This window comes from Scyliorhinus canicula, unplaced genomic scaffold (assembly GCF_902713615.1).
Source record: "Scyliorhinus canicula unplaced genomic scaffold, sScyCan1.1, whole genome shotgun sequence".
Taxonomy (NCBI): Eukaryota; Metazoa; Chordata; class Chondrichthyes; order Carcharhiniformes; family Scyliorhinidae; genus Scyliorhinus; species Scyliorhinus canicula.
In genome coordinates this window covers 1-17,175 of record NW_024055542.1, presented here as the reverse complement: position 1 = coordinate 17,175, position 17,175 = coordinate 1, and positions in this window count along the sequence as shown.

Sequence of the window (17,175 nt, the reverse complement as noted above, 5' to 3'; positions counted from 1 at the left end):
AGAACTTTATACGTTTCAGAGGCCGTGGACGGCTGAATTTTAAACATCTTCGAGGCCGAGGATGGTTAAATTTTCAACAGATTTGAATCGAGCGTGTCAAAATTTTAAACATGTTCGAGACCGAACTTGGATAAATTTTCAACATCTTCGAGGCCGAGCATGGCTAAATTTTCAACATCTTCGAGTTTTGGCATTGCTACTTTCGACCATCTTCAACGTCAATCATGGCGAAATTTGAAATGCCTTAGTGGACGAGTGTGGCTAAATTTTAACCGACTTCGAGGCCGAGGATGGTTAAGTTCTCAACAGCTTTGAAATCGAGCGTGTCTAAATTTTATACATATTCGAAGCCGAGCATGGCTAAATTTTCTACATCTTCGAGGTTCGGCATTGCTAAATTTTCACCATCTTCATAACTGAGCATGGCGTAATTTTAAGTGTCTCAGACGCCGAGGATGGCTACATTTTAAATGTCTCAGAGGCCAAGCATGGCGAAAATTTCAACATATTCGAGGGCGAGTATGGCCAAATTTTGAACATCTTCGAGGCCGAGCATGGGGAAAATTGAAACGCCTTAGAGGTCGTGGATAGCTAAAATGTAACCGTCTTCGAGGCCGAGGATGGTTAAATTTTCAATAGCTTTGTAATCGAGCGTGTCTAAATTTTAAACTTCTTCGAGGCCGAGCATGGCTAAATATTCAAAATCTTCGAGGTTGGGCATTGCCAGATTTTACCATCTATAAGACCAAGCATGGTGAAATTTTAAACATCTTAGAGGCCGTGTATTGCTAGATTTTCAACATCTTAGTGGCCGAGCATTGCTAAATTTTAAACATCTCAGATGCCAAACATGGCTAAATTATAAACATCTTGGAGTCGGAGAGTGGCTAGGTTTTCAACATCTTTGAGGTTGCGCATTGCTAACTTTGACCATCTTCAAGGCCAAGCAAAGCGAAATTTGAAACGGTTTCGAGGCGGAGGATGGCAAAATTTTAAATGTCCCAGTGGCTGAGCATGACTTATTTTTCTGTGTCTTCGAGGCTGAGGATGGTTAAATCTTCAACAGATTCGAGGCCGAGCATGGCATAATTTTAATCGCCTTAGAGGCCGAGCTTGGCTAAATTTAAACGTCTTAGGGGCCGAGGATGGCTAAATTGTGAGCATTTTTGAGCCCGAACATGGCTAAATTATAAATTTCTTATAGCCCGTGCATAGCTAAATTTTAAACATCTTCGAGGCCGAGGATGGCTAAATTTTAACAGTCTTGTAGGCCGAAGATGGTTAAATTGACAACAGCTTTGAAATTGACTGGTCTAAATTCTAACCATCTTCGAGGCCAAACATGGCTAAATTTTAATCGTCTAAGATGCTGGGCATGTCTAAATTTTCAACATCTTCGAGGTTGGGCATTGCTAAATTTTACCATCTTCAAGGACAAGCATGGCGAAATTTGAAACGCCTTAGAGGCCGAGGATGTCGAAGGTTAAAATGTCCCAGAAACCGAGCTTTGCGAAATTTCTCAACATCTTCGATGCCGAGCATTGCTAAATTTTCAAATTCTTCGAGGCTGGTCATTTCTAATTTTTACCATCTTCAATGCAAATCAGGGCGAAATTTTAAACATCATAGAGGCCGATAATGGCTATATTTTCAACATCTTCGTGGCCGAGCATGGCTAAATTTCAACCATCTCCATGGCCGAGCATGGAGAATTTTATACGTCTTAGAGGCCGTCGATGGCTAAATTTTAAACATCTTCGAGCCTGAGGATGGCTAAATTTTCAACAGCTTTCAATCGAGCGTGTCTAAATTTTAATCATCTCCGAGGTCAAATATGGCTTAATTTTAAACGTCTAAAATGCTGGGCATGTCTAAATTTTCATCACCTTCGAGGTTGGGCATTGCTACATTTTACCATCTTCAAGGCCAAGCGTGGCGAAATTTGAAACGCTTTAGAGGCCGAGCAAGGCGGAATTTTAAATGTCCCAGAGGCCGAACATGGCTTAATTTTCAGTGTCTCCGGGGCTGAGGGTGGCAAAATATTCAACAGCCTCGAGGCCGAACATGGCAAAATTTAAACGTCTTTGGGCCGAGGATGGCTAAATTTTGACGATGTTTGAGCCCGAACACGGCTACATTTTAAACTTCTACTAGACCGAGCATGGCTACATATTAAACATCTTCGAAGCCGAGGATGGCTAATTTCAAACCGACTTCAAGGCCGGGGATGGTAAAATTATCAACAGCTTTGAAATCGAGAGTGTCTAAATTTTAAACATCTTCTAGGCCTAACATGGCTCAATTTAAACGCCCTAGAGGCCGAGCTTTTCTACATTTTCAACATTTCAAGGTGCGACAGTGCTACGTTTTACCATCTTCAAGGACAAGCATGGCGAAATTTGAAACGCCTTCGAGGCCGAGGATGGCTAAATATTAAACTCTCCTGAGGCCGAGCATGGCTAAATTTAAAATCTTATAGGCCGAGCATGGCGAAAACTAAACGGCGTGGGCTAACTAATCGTTGACCATATTTGAGTCCAAACACGGCGAAATTTTGAACTTCGACTAGGCCGAGCATTGCTAAATTTTAAACATCTTAGTGGCAGAAGATGGATAAATGTTAACCGTCGTCGAGGCGGAGGATGGTTAAGTTTTGAACACCTTTGAAATCGAGCGTGTCAAAATTTTAAACATCTTCGAGGCCAAGCATGGTTAAATTTTAAACAGATTAGAGGCCGAGCATAGCTTCATTTTCAACAGCACGGTAGCATAGTGGTTAGCATAAATGCTTCACAGCTCCAGGGTCCCAGGTTCGATTCCCGGCTGTGTCACTGTCTGTGCGGAGTCTGCACGTCCTCCCCGTGTGTGCGTGGGTTTCCTCCGGGTGCTCCGGTTTCCTCCCACAGTACAAAAATGTGCGGGTTAGGTGGATTGGCCATGCTAAATTGCCCGTAGTGTCCTAATAAAGTAAGGTTAAGGGGGGGTAGTTGGGTTACGGGTATAGGGTGGATACGTGGGTTTGAGTAGGGTGATCATGGCTCGGCACAACATCGAGGGCCGAAGGGCCTGTTCTGTGCTGTACTGTTCTATGTAACATCTTCCAGGCCGAGCATGGCTAAATTTTAACATCTTCGACATTGGACATAGCTACCTTTTACCATCTTCAATGCCAAGCATACCGAAATTTTAAGCATCTTAGAAGCCGAGCATGGCTAAATTTTAAACATCTTCCTGGCTGAGCATGTCGTAATTTTAAATGTCTTCGAGGCCGACGATGGCTAAGTTTTAACTGTATTCGTGGTTGGGAATTGTTAAATTTGACCATCTGCAAGGACAAGCGTGGCGAAATTTTAAACATCTTAGAAGCCGAGCACGGCGAAATTTTAAACATCTTAGAGGCCGAGCATGGCTAAATTTTAACCATCTCCAAGCCGAGCATAACGAATTTTTAAACGTCTCAGAGGCCGAGGATGGCTCAATTTTAAATGTCTCAGAGTCCGAGTCTAGTTCAATTTCCAACATCTTCGAGGCCGAGCATGGCTAAATTTTAACCATCTTCGTGGCTGAGCATGTCGTAATTTTAAATGTCTCAGACGTCGAGATGGGCTACATTTTAAGTGACTTCGAGTCGCAAGGGTGGGTACATTTTAAACACCTTCTAGGCCGAGATTTGAAATAATTTAAACATCGTTGAGGCAAGGCGAGGCAAATTTTTAAATGGCTTAAAGGCCGCGCATGGGCTACACTTTAAACATTTTTGACGCTGAGCATGGCTAAATTTTCAACATCTTAGACGTTGGGCATTGCTAAATTTTACCATCTTCAAAGCCAAGCATGGCGAAATTATAAACATCTTCCTGGCTGAACATCATGTAATTTTAAACGTCTTCGAGTCCGAAAATGGCTAAATATTCAAAATCTTTGAGGTTGGGCATTGCCAGATTTTACCATCTATAAGACCAAGCATGGTGAAATTTTAAACATCTTAGAGGCCGTGTATTGCTAGATTTTCAACATCTTAGTGGCCGAGTATTGCTAAATTTTAAACATCTCAGAGGCCAAACATGGCTAAATTATAAACATCTTGGAGTCGGATAGTGGCTAGGTTTTCAACATCTTTGAGGTTGCGCATTGCTAACTTTGACCATCTTCAAGGCCAAGCAAAGCGAAATTTGAAACGGCTTCGAGGCGGAGGATGGCAAAATTTTAAATGTCCCAGTGGCTGAGCATGACTTATTTTTTTGTATCTTCGAGGCTGAGGATGGTTAAATCTTCAACAGATTCGAGGCCGAGCATGGCATAATTTTAATCGCCTTAGAGGCCGAGCTTGGCTAAATTTAAACGTCTTAGGGGCCGAGGATGGCTACATTGTGAGCATTTTTGAGCCCGAACATGGCTAAATTATAAATTTCTTATAGCCCGTGCATAGCTAAATTTTAAACATCTTCGAGGCCGAGGATGTCTAAATTTTAACAGTCTTGGAGGCCGAAGATGGTTAAATTGACAACAGCTTTGAAATCGACTGGTCTAAATTCTAACCATCTTCGAGGCCAAACATGGCTAAATTTTAATCGTCTAAGATGCTGGGCATGGCTAAATTTTCAACATCTTCGAGGCTGGTCATTTCTAATTTTTACCATCTTCAATGCAAATCAGGGTGAAATTTTAAACATCATAGAGGCCGATAATGGCTATATTTTCAACATCTTCGTGGCCGAGCATGGCTAAATTTCAACCATCTCCATGGCCGAGCACGGAGAATTTTATACGTCTTAGAGGCCGTCGATGGCTAAATTTTAAACATCTTCGAGGCTGAGGATGGCTAAATTTTCAACAGCTTTCAATCGAGCGTGTCTAAATTTTAATCATCTCCGAGGTCAAATATGGCTTAATTTTAAACGTCTAAAATGCTGGGCATGTCTAAATTTTCATCACCTTCGAGGTTGGGCATTGCTACATTTTACCATCTTCAAGGCCAAGCGTGGCGAAATTTGAAACGCTTTAGAGGCCGAGCAAGGCAAAATTTTAAATGTCCCAGAGGCCGAACATGGCTTAATTTTCAGTGTCTCCGGGGCTGAGGGTGGCAAAATATTCAACAGCCTCGAGGCCGAACATGGCAAAATTTAAACGTCTTTGGGCCGAGGATGGCTAAATTTTGACGATGTTTGAGCCCGAACACGGCTACATTTTAAACTTCTACTAGACCGAGCATGGCTAAATATTAAACATCTTCGAAGCCGAGGATGGCTAATTTCAAACCGACTTCAAGGCCGGGGATGGTAAAATTATCAACAGCTTTGAAATCGAGCGTGTCTAAATTTTAAACATCTTCTAGGCCTAACATGGCTCAATTTTAAACGCCCTAGAGGCCGAGCTTTTCTACATTTTCAACATTTCAAGGTGCGACAGTGCTACGTTTTACCATCTTCAAGGACAAGCATGGCGAAATTTGAAACGCCTTCGAGGCCGAGGATGGCTAAATATTAAACTCTCCTGAGGCCGAGCATGGCTAAATTTAAAATCTTATAGGCCGAGCATGGCTAAAACTAAACGGCGTGGGCTAACTAATCGTTGACCATATTTGAGTCCAAACACGGTGAAATTTTGAACTTCTACTAGGCCGAGCATTGCTAAATTTTAAACATCTTCGTAGCAGAAGATGGCTAAATGTTAACCGTCGTCGAGGCGGAGGATGGTTAAGTTTTGAACACCTTTGAAATCGAGCGTGTCAAAATTTTAAACATCTTCGAGGCCAAGCATGGTTAAATTTTATAACAGATTAGAGGCCGAGCATGGCTAAATTTTAAACATCTTCGAGGCCAAGCATGGTTAAATTTTAAACAGATTAGAGGCCGAGCATAGCTTCATTTTCAACATCTTCCAGGCCGAGCATGGCAAAATTTTAACATCTTCGACATTGGGCATAGCTACCTTTTACCATCTTCAAGGCCAAGCATACCGAAATTTTAAGCATCTTAGAAGCCAAGCATGGCTAAATTTTAAACATCTTCCTGGCTGAGCATGTCGTAATTTTAAATGTCTTCGAGGCCGACGATGGCTAAGTTTTAACTATATTCGTGGTTGGGAATTGTTAAATTTTACCATCTGCAAGGACAAGCGTGGCGAAATTTTAAACACCTTAGAAGCCGAGCGTGGCGAAATTTTAAACATCTTAGAGGCCGAGCATGGCTAAATTTTAACCATCTCCAAGCCGAGCATAACGAATTTTTAAACGTCTCAGAGGCCGAGGATGGCTCAATTTTAAATGTCTCAGAGTCCGAGTCTAGTTCAATTTCCAACATCTTCGAGGTCGAGCATGGCTAAATTTTAACCATCTTCATGGCTGAGCATGTCGTAATTTTAAATGTCTCAGACGTCGAGATGGGCTACATTTTAAGTGACTTCGAGTCGCAAGGGTGGCTACATTTTAAACACCTTCTAGGCCGAGATTTGAAATAATTTAAACATCGTTGAGGCAAGGCCAGGCAAATTTTTAAATGGCTTAAAGGCCGCGAATGGGCTACACTTTATACATTTTTGACGCTGAGCATGGCTAAATTTTCAACATCTTAGACGTTGGGCATTGCTAAATTTTACCATCTTCAAAGCCAAGCATGGCGATATTATAAACATCTTCCTGGCTGAACATCATGTAATTTTAATGTCTTCGAGGCCGAGAATGGCTAAATATTCAAAATCTTTGAGGTTGGGCATTGCCAGATTTTACCATCTATAAGACCAAGCATAGTGAAATTTTAAACATCTTAGAGGCCGTGTATTGCCAGATTTTCAACATCTTAGTGGCCGAGTATTGCTAAATTTTAAACATCTCAGATGCCAAACATGGCTAAATTATAAACATCTTGGAGTCGGAGAGTGGCTAGGTTTTCAAACTTCTTTGAGGTTGCGCATTGCTAACTTTGACCATCTTCAAGGCCAAGCAAAGCGAATTTTTAAACGGCTTCGAGGCGGAGGATGGCAAAATTTTAAATGTCCCAGTGGCTGAGCATGACTTATTTTTCAGTGTCTTCGAGGCTGTGGGTGGTTAAATCTTCAACAGATTCGAGACCGAACATGGCATAATTTTAATCACCTTAGAGGCCGAGCTTGGCTAAATTTAAACGTCTTTGGGGCCGAGGATGGCTAAATTGTGAGCATTTTTGAGCACGAACATGGCTAAATTATAAATTTCTAATTGCCCGAGCATAGCTAAATTTTAAACATCTTCGAGGCCGAGGATGGCTAAATTTTAACCGTCATGGAGGCTGAAGATGGTTAAATTGACCACAGCTTTGAAATCGACTGGTCTAAATTCTAACCATCTTCGAGGCCAAACATAGCTAAATTTTAATCGTCAAAGATGCTGGGCATGGCTAAATTTTCAACATCTTCGAGGTTGGGCATTGCTAAATTTTACCATCTTCAATGCCAAGCATGGCTTAATTGTAAACATCTTCCTGGCTGAGCATCATGTCATTTTAAATGTCTTCGAGGCCAGACATGGCTAGATTTTAAACGTCTGAGAGGCCGAGAATGGCTACATGTTCAACATCTTCGAGGCTGAGCATTGTGAAATTTTAACCATCTTCATGGCTGAGCATGTCTTAATTTTAAATGTCTCAGAAGCCGAGGGTGGCAACATTTTAAATGTCTTCGAGGTGGAGGATAGCTACACTTTAAACATCTTCTAGACCGAGAATGAAAAAAATTGAACGTCTTAGAGGCCGAGGATGGCGAAATTTTAAACATCCTCGAGGCGAAGCATGGCTAAATTTTAAATGACGTGGAGGCCGAGCATGTGCCAAATTTAAAACATCTTTGAGGCCGAGCATGGCAAAATTTACAACATAATCGAGGTTGGGCATTGCTAAATTTTACCATCATCAAGGCCGAGCTTGGCGAAATTTCAAACAGATTCGAAGCCGAACATGGCGAAATTTTAAACATCTTAGTGGCCGTGCATGGCTAAATTTAAAAGCCTTCAAAGCCGAGTTTAAATTTTAACCGTCTTCGTGGCAGAGGATGGATAATTTTCAACAGCTTTGAATTCGAGCGTGTCTAAATTTTAAACATCTTCGAGGCAAAGCATGGCTAAATATTAAACATCTTTGCGGCCGAGATTGGCTAAATTTTTAACATTTTCGAAGTCGGGAATTGCTGAATTTTACCATCTTCAAGTCCAAGCATGACGGAATTTGAGGCCCAGGATGGCTAAATTTTAAATGTCACAGACTCCGAGCGTGGCTGAATTTTCGGCAACTTCGAGGTTCGGCAATGCCACATTTTGCCATCTTCATGTCCAAGCATGACAGAATTTGAAACGTCTCAGAGGCCGTGGAAGGCTAAATATTAAATGTCCCAGAGCCCGGGCATGGCTAAATGTTCAGTGTCTTGGAGCCTGAGGATGGATAAATCTTCAGTAGCTTCGAAGCCGAGCATGGCTAAATTTTAAACTTCTTGGAGGCCGAGGATGGATAGATTTTAACAGTCTTCGAGGCCTAGAATGGTACATTTTCAATCTCTTTGAAATCGAGCGTGTCTTAATTTTAAACATCTTCGAGGCCAAGCATGGCTAAATTTTAAACATCTTTGAGGCCAAGCATGTCTAAATTTTAAACATCTTTGAGGCCGAGCATGGCTATATATTAATCATCTCCAAGGCCGAGCATGGCGAACTTCGAACATCGTCGAGACAGAGCGTGGCTCAATTTTCAACAACTTAGAGGCCGAGCAAGGCTAAATTTTAAACATCTGCAAGGCCGAGGATGGCTAAATTTAAACATCTTCGAGGCCGAGGATGGCTAAATTTTCAACATCTTCGAGGCCGAGGTTGGCTAAATTTTCAACAGCTTTGAATCGAGCGTGTGTAAATTTTAAACATCTTCGAAGCGAAGCATGGACAAATATGAAACATCTTCGAGGCTGATCATGGCTAAACTTTCAACATCTTCGAGTCCGAGCATGGCTAGACTTTCAACATCTTCGAGGATGGGCAATGGTACATTTTACCATCTTCATGTCCAAGCATGGTGAAATTTGAAACATCTTAGAGACCGGGCATGGATAAATTATAAACATCATCGAGGCCGTGGATGGCTAAGTTATAACCTATCGAAGGCCGAGCATGGAGAATTTTAAACGTCTTTGAGGCCCAGGATGGTGAATTCTAACCGTCTTCGAGGCCGATGCTGGTTAAATTTTCAACAGCTTTGAAACAGAGCATGTCTAAATTTTAAACATCTTGGAGGGCGGGCATGGCTAAATTTTCAACATCTTCCAGGTTGGGCATTGCTAAATGTTACCATCTTCAAGGCCAAGCATCGCGCAATCTGAAACGCCTTAGTGGCCGATGATAGCAACATGTTAAATGTCCCAGAGGCTGGGCATGGCTAAATGTCCAGTGTCTTCGAGCCCGAGGACGGTTAAGCCTTCAACAGCTACGAGGCAGAGCATGGCTGAATTTTAATCATCTTAGAGGCCGAGCATGGCTAAATGTAAACGTCTTAGGGATCAAGGATGGCGACATTTTGATCATCCTTGAGTCCGAACACGGCTTAATTATAAACATCACCGAGGCCACGCATGGTTAAATTTTAAGTATCTAAGAGGCCGAGGATGGATAAATTTTAACCGTCTTCGAGGCTGGCATCGTTAAATTTTAAACATCTTTGAGCCGCAGCATGGCAAAATTTTAACTATCTCCAAGGCCGAGCATGGCGAATTTTCAACATCTTCGAGGTTGGGCGTTGCTAAATGTTACCATCTTCAAGGCCCAGCATGGCGAAATTTTAAACATCTAGAAGCCCGGCATGGCTAGATTTTAATCATCTTAGAGGCCGAGCAAGGATAGATTTGAACGTCTTCGGGGCCGAGGATGTCTAAATTTCGACAATCTTTGAGTCCGACCATGGCTAAATTTTAAACTTCTAATGGCCGAGCATAGTAAATTTTATGCACCTTAGAGGTGAGGATGGCTCAATCTTATCGCTCGTCGAGGCCGAGGATGGTTAAATTTTAAACATCTTCGAGGCCAAATATGTCTACATTTTAACCATCTTCAAGGCCAAGCATGGTGCATTTTCAAACGCCTTAGAGGCCGAGGATGGCTAAATGTTAAATGTCCTAGAGGCCTTGCATGGCTAAATGGTCAGTTTCTTCGCAGCCGAGGATGGCTAAATTTTAGACATCTTAGAGGCAGAGAATAGCTAACTGTAAACGTCTTAGGGGTCAGTGATGGCTAAATTTTGACCACCTTTAAGGCCCAAAATGGCTAATTTGTAAACTTCAACTAGACCGAGCATGGCTGAATTTTAGAAATTTTAGAGGCTGAGAATGGCTAACTGTAAACGTCTTAGGGGTCAAGTATTGCTAAATTGTGACCACATTTGAGGCCGAACATGGCTAAATTTTTAACTTCTACGAGGCTGAGCATCGTTACATTTTAAACATCTTAGAGGCTGAGGATGGCTAAATTTTAACCGACTTCGAGGCCAAAGATGGCTAGGTTTTAAACGTCTTAGAAGCCGAGCATGTCTACATTTTCAACATCTTCGATGTTGGGCATTGCTTAATGTTACCATCTTCAAGGCCAAGGACGGCAAAATTCGAAACGCCTTAGTGGCCCAGCATAGCTAAATTTTAACCGCCTTCGAGACCAAGCATGGCAAAATATTCAACATCTTCGAGTCCGATCATGGCTACATTTTCAACATCTTCGAGGCCGAGCATGGCTAAATTTTCAACATCTTCGTGTTTGAACATTGCTAAATTTTACCAACTTCAAGGCCAAGCATTGCAAAATTTTGAAATCGAGTCTGTCTACATTTTAAACAGCTTCGAGGACAAACATGGCTAAATGTTCGACGTCTTCGAGGCCGAGGTTGGCTAAATTTTTAACATCTTCGAGGGTGGGAATTTTACCGTCTTGAAGATGAAATTTGAAACGTCTCAGAGGCTGAGCATGGCTAAACTTTAAATGTCTCAGAGACCGCGCGTGTCTCAGTTTTCAACATCTTCGAGGCTGAGCATGGCTAAATTTTAAATGTCTCAGAGACCGCGCGCGTCTTAGTTTTCAACATCTTCGAGGCTGAGCATTGCTAAATTTTAACATCTTCATGGCTGAGAATGGCGTAATTTTAAATGTCTCAGAGGCCGAGCATGGCTAAATTTTAAACATCTTCTAGACGGAAAATGAAATTTTTTCAAGCATCCTTGGGGTGGATCATGACTAAACTTTAATCGTCTTCGAGGAGATGCATGTCGACATTTTAAAAACCTTTGTGGCCGACCATGGCTAAATTTGAACCATCTCCAAGGCCGAGCATGGAGAATTTTAAACGTCTTAGAGGCCGAGGATGGCTAAATTTTCAACAGCTTTGAATCGAGCTTGTCTAAATTTTAAACACCTTCGAGGCCAAGAATGTTAAACTTTCAACGTCTTCGAAACCGAGAATGGCTAAATATTGAACATCTTCGAGGCCAAGCATGGCGAAATATTCAACACCTTCTGGGCCGACGATGGCTAATTTTTCAACATCTTCGTTGCCGACTCTGGCTAAATTTTCAACATCTTCAAGGCTGGGAATTGATCAAATTTATCATGTACAAGGCCAAGCATGGCGAAATTTTAAACACCTTCGAGGACATGCATTGCTAAATTTTCAATCTTTTCGAGGTTGGGCATTGCTAAATTTTACCATGTTCAAGGCCAAGCATGGCGAAATCTGAAACGCATTAGAGGTCGTGGCTGGCTAAACTTTAAATGTCTCAGAGACCGAGCGTGGCTCAATTTTCAACATCTTCGAGGCTGAGCATTGCTAAATTATAACCATCTGCATGGCTGAGCACGGCATCATTTTAAATGTCTCTGACGCCGAGGATGCCTAAATGTTAAATGTCTCAGAGGCCGAGCATGGCTAAATCTTCAATGTCTTTGAGGCCGAGGATGGCTACATTTTAAACATTTTCGAGGCCAAGAATGTAAAATTTAAACATCCTTGAGGCGGATCATGACTAAATTTTAATCGTCTTCGTGGCTAAGCATGGCTAAATTTTACAAAACTTTGAGGCCGAGCATGGCTAAATTTTCAACATCTTCAAGGCCGAGCGCGGCAGAATTTTCAACATCTTCGAGGCCGAGCGCGGCAGAATTTTCAACATCTTCGAGGTTGGGCATTGCTAAATGTTACAATCTTCAAGGCCAAGCCTGGCGAACTTTTAAACATCTTAGAGAATGAGCATGGCAACATTTTTAACATCTTTGCGGCCGAGTGCGGCAACATTTTGAACATCTTCGAGGTTGGGCATCGTTAAATGTTACCACCTTCAAGGCCGAGCATGGCTAAATGTTAACCATCTCCATCGCCGAGCATGGAGAATTTTAAACGTCTTAGAGGCCAAGCATGTCTAAATTTTCAACATCTTCGACTCAGAGTCGGATGGTGGGTAAATTTTAACTGTCTCAGAGACCGAGCGCGGCTTAATTTTAAACTTCTTTGAGGCCGGGCATCGCTCTATTATCAACATCTTCCAGTTTGTGCATCGCAGAATTTTCAGCATCATCGTAGCCGAGCATGTCTAAATTTTCTACATCTTCGAAGTTGGGCATTGCTAAATTTTACCACCTTCAAGGCTAAGAACGGCTAAATTTTAAATGTCCCAGATGATGAGCATGGCTAAATTTTCCGTGTCTTCGAGGCCGAGGATGGCTAAATTTTCAACATCTTCGATGTTGCGCATTGCTGAATTGTAAATGTCGCAGGGGCTGGGCATGTGTAAATTTCAACCATCTCCAAGGCCGAGCATGGAGAATTTTAAATCTCATAGAAGTCGAGCATGTCTACATTTTCAAGACCTTCGCAGTTGGGCATTGCGAAATGTTACCGTCTTCAAGGCTGAGTATGGCGAAATTTGAAAAGCTTTAGAGGCCGACAATGGCTAAATTTTAAATGTCCCAGAGGCGGGCATGGATCAATTTTAAACGTCTTAGAGGCAGTGAATGGCTAAATGTATTCGTCTTAGGGGCCGAAGATGGCTAAATGTTGACCATCATTGAGTCCAAACACGGCTAAATTTTGAACTTCTACTGGGCCGAGCATGGCTAAATTTTCAACATCTTAGAGGCCGAGGGTGGCTAAATTTTAACCATCTCTGAGGCCGAGCATGGAGAATTTTAAACGTTTTACATGCCGAGGATGGCTACATTTTCAAGACCTTCGAAGTTGGGCATTGCGAAATTTTACTGTTTTCATGGATAAGAATGGCGAACTTTGAAAAGCTTTAGAGGCCGACAATGGCTAAATTTTAACCATCTCCAAGGCCGAGCATGGAGAATTTTACACGTCTTAGAGGCCGAGCATTTCTGAATTTTCAACATCTTCGAATTTGGTAAGTGCTAAATTTAACCTTTTTCATGGCCAAGCGTGATGAAATTTTTAACGTCACAGAGGCCGAGGGTGGCTAAACTTTAAATGTCTCAGAGACCAAGCGTGGCTCAATTTAAACATCTTTGAGGCCGAGCATCGCTAAATTATCAACAACTTCGAGGTCGTGCCTCCCCAAATTTTCAACATCAGTGAGGCCGAGCATGGCTATAGTTTCAACATCTTCGAGGTTGGGCATTGCTAAATTTTACCATCTTCAAACGAAGCATGGCGAAATTTTAAACATCTTAAAGGCAAAGCATGGCTAAATTTTAAACATCTTAGAGGCCGGGCATTGCTAAATTTTAAACGTCTCAGAGCACGAGCATGGCTAAATTTTAACCATCTCAAAGACCGAGCATGGAGAGTTGCAATCATCTTAGAGGCCGAGCATGTCGAAATTTTCAACATCTTCGAAGTTGGGCTTTGCTAAATTTTACCATCTTCAAAGCTAAGTATGGGGAAATTTGAAACGCTTTTGAGGCCGAGAATGACTAAATTTTAAATGTCCCAGATGCCGGGCATGGCTAAATTTTCAGTGTCTTCGAGGCCGAGGATGGCTAAGTCTTCAACAGCATCGAGGCCGTGCATGGCTAAATTTTCAACATCTTCGAGTTTGTGCATTGCTACATTTAACCATCTTCAAGGGCAAGCATGGCTAAATTTTCAAAATCTTCGAAGCCGAACATGCCTAAATTTTAAACATCTTAGAGGCCAAGCATGGCTAAATTGTAAACGTCTCATAGGCCGAGGATGGCTAGATATTAACCATCTCCAAAGCCGAGCAGGGAGAAATTTAAACGTCTTGGACGCCGAGCATGAAGAATTTTAAAGGTTTTAGACACCGTGCATGTCTACATTTTCAGTGTCTTCAAAGCCGAGGATGGCAAAATAGTCAACAGCATCGAGGCCAAGCACGGCTAAATTTAATCGTCTTAGGGGCCGAGGATGGCTAAATTTTGACCATCTTTGAGTCCGAACACGGCTAAATTTTGAACTTCTGCTGGGCCGAGCATGGCTAAAATTTCAACAGCTTAGAGGCTGAGGGTGGCTGAAGTTTATCCATCTTCGGTCTCGATTATCATCAGCTTTGAAATCGAGCGTGTCTAAATTTTAAAAATCTTCAAGGCCAAGAATGACGAAATTTTAAACGTCAGAGGCCGAGGGTGGCTAAATTTTAAATGTCTTTGAGGCTGAGCATCGCTAAAATATCAACATCTTCCAGGTCACGCATCACTAAATTTTCAACATCATCGAGACAGAGCATGACAAAATTTTCAACATCTTCTAGTTTGGGCATTGCTAAATTTTACCATCTTCAAGGCGAAGCATGGCGAAATTTTAAACATCTTAGAGGCCGAGCATGGCTAAATTTGAAACATCTTAGAGGCCAAGCATGGCGAAATTGTAAACGTCTCAGAGGCCGAGCATGGCTAAATTGTAACCATCTCCAAGGGCGAGCATGGAGAACGTTTACATTTTCAACACCTTCGAAGATGGGCATTGCGAAATTTTACCGTCTTCATTGCTAAGAATGGTGCAACTTGAAATGCTTTAGAGGCCGACAATGGCTAAATTTGACATGTCCCAGAGGCGGGCATGGATAAACTTTCACTGTCTTCGAAGCCGAGGATGGCTAAATCTTCAACAGCATCGAGGCCGAGATGGCTAAATTTTAAACGTCTTCGAGGCAGAGCATGGATAAATTTAATCGTCTTAGGGCCGAGGATGGCTAAGTTCTGACCATCTTTGAGTTTGAACATGGCTAAATTTTGAACTGCTAGTGGGCCGAACATGGCTAAATTTTCAACGTCTTGGAGGCCGAGGGTGGCTAAAGTTTAACCGTCTTCGAGGCCAAGGATGGTATAATTTTCTACAGCTTTGAAACTGAGCGTGTCTATATTTTCAACATCTTTGAGGCCAAGTATGGCTAAATTTTTACAATCTCCAAGGCAGAGCATGGAGTATTTTAAACCTCAGAGTCGAAGCTTGTATAAATTTTCGACACCTTCGAATTTGGGAAGTGCTAAATTTTACCTTTTAAAGGCCAAGCATGATGACATTTTAAACGTCTCAGAGGCCGAGGGTGGCTAAACTTTATATGTCTAAGAGACGTAGCGTGGCTCAATTTTGAAACATCTTTGAGGCCGAGCATCGGTAAATTATCAACATCTTAGAGGACGCGCATCGCCAAATTTTCAATATCATCCAGGCCGAGTAGGGCTAAAGTTTGAACATCTTCAAGGCGAAGCATGGCGAAATTTTAAACATCTTAAAGGCTGAGAATGAGTAAATTTTAATTGTCACAGAGGACGAACATGGCTAAATTTTCAACATCTTCGAAGTTGGGCATTGCTACGTTTTACCGTCTTCAAGGCCAAGGATGGGGAAATTTCCAGCATTTTCGAAGCCGAGCATGGCTAAGTTTTTTACATCTTCAAGGCCGAGCATGGCTAAATTTTAAACATCTTCGAGGCCAAGCATGGCTTAATTGTAAACGTCTCAGAGGCCGGGCATGGCTAAATTTTCAGTGTCTTCGAAGTCGACGATAGCTAAATCTTCAACAGCATCGAGGCCGAGCATTGCTAAATTTTGAACGTCTTATATGCCGAGCACGGCGAATTTTAAACGCCTATGAGACCTAGCGTGGCTCAATTTTCAACCACTTCGAGGCTGAGCTTTGCTAAATTTTAATATCATGGCTGAATATGGCATAATTGTAAATGTCTCAGACGCAGAGCGTGACTAAATTTCAAATGTCTTCGAGGCCGAGGATGGCTACCTTTTAAACATCTTCACGGCCGAGAATGTAAATATTTCAAACATCGTTGAGGCAGCTCATGACTAAATTTTAAACATCTTCGAGGCTACGCATGGCTAAATTTTTATTGTCTCAGAGGCCGAGCAAAAGATAAATTTTAAACATCTTTGAGGCCGAGCATGGCTACATTTTCACCATCTTCAAGGCCGAGCACGGCTAATTATTCATATTCTTCAAGGCCGACGATGGCTAAATTTTCAACATCTTTGAAGTTGGGCATTGCGAAATTTTACAATCTTCAAGGCCGAGCATGGATAAATTGTCAGTGTCTTCGAGGCGGAGAACGGCTAAATTTTAAACATCTTAGAGGCCGAACACGGATAAATTTAAACATCTTAGGGGCCGAGGATGGCTAAATTTTGACGATCTTTGCGCCCGAACACGGCTAAATTTTAAACTTCTACTAGGCCGAGCATATCTAAATTTTTAAACATCTTCGACACCGAGGATGCCTAAATTTTAACCGTATTCGATGCCGAGGACGGTTCAATTGTCAGCAGCTTTAAAACGAGCGTCTAAATTTTAAACATCTTAGAGGCCGAGAATGGCTAGATTTTCAACATCTTTGAGGTTGGGCATTGCTAAATTTTATCGTCTACAAGGCCAAGCATGATGAAATTTGAAACGGCTTAGAGTCCGAGGATGGCTAATCTTTAAATGTACCAGATGCCAAGCGTGGCTTACTTTTCAGTGTCTTCGAGGTTGAAAATAGCCAAATCTTCAACAGCTTCGAGGCCGAGCATGGCAAAACTTTAAACATCTTTTAGGCCACGCATGGCTACATTTAAACGTCTTAGGTGCCGATTATGGCTAAATATTGACCATCTTTGTGTCCGAACACGGCAAAATTTTGATCTTCTACGAGGTCGAGCATGGCTAAATTGTAAACATCATGGAGTCCGAGGATGGCTAAATTTTAACCGTCTTCGAGGC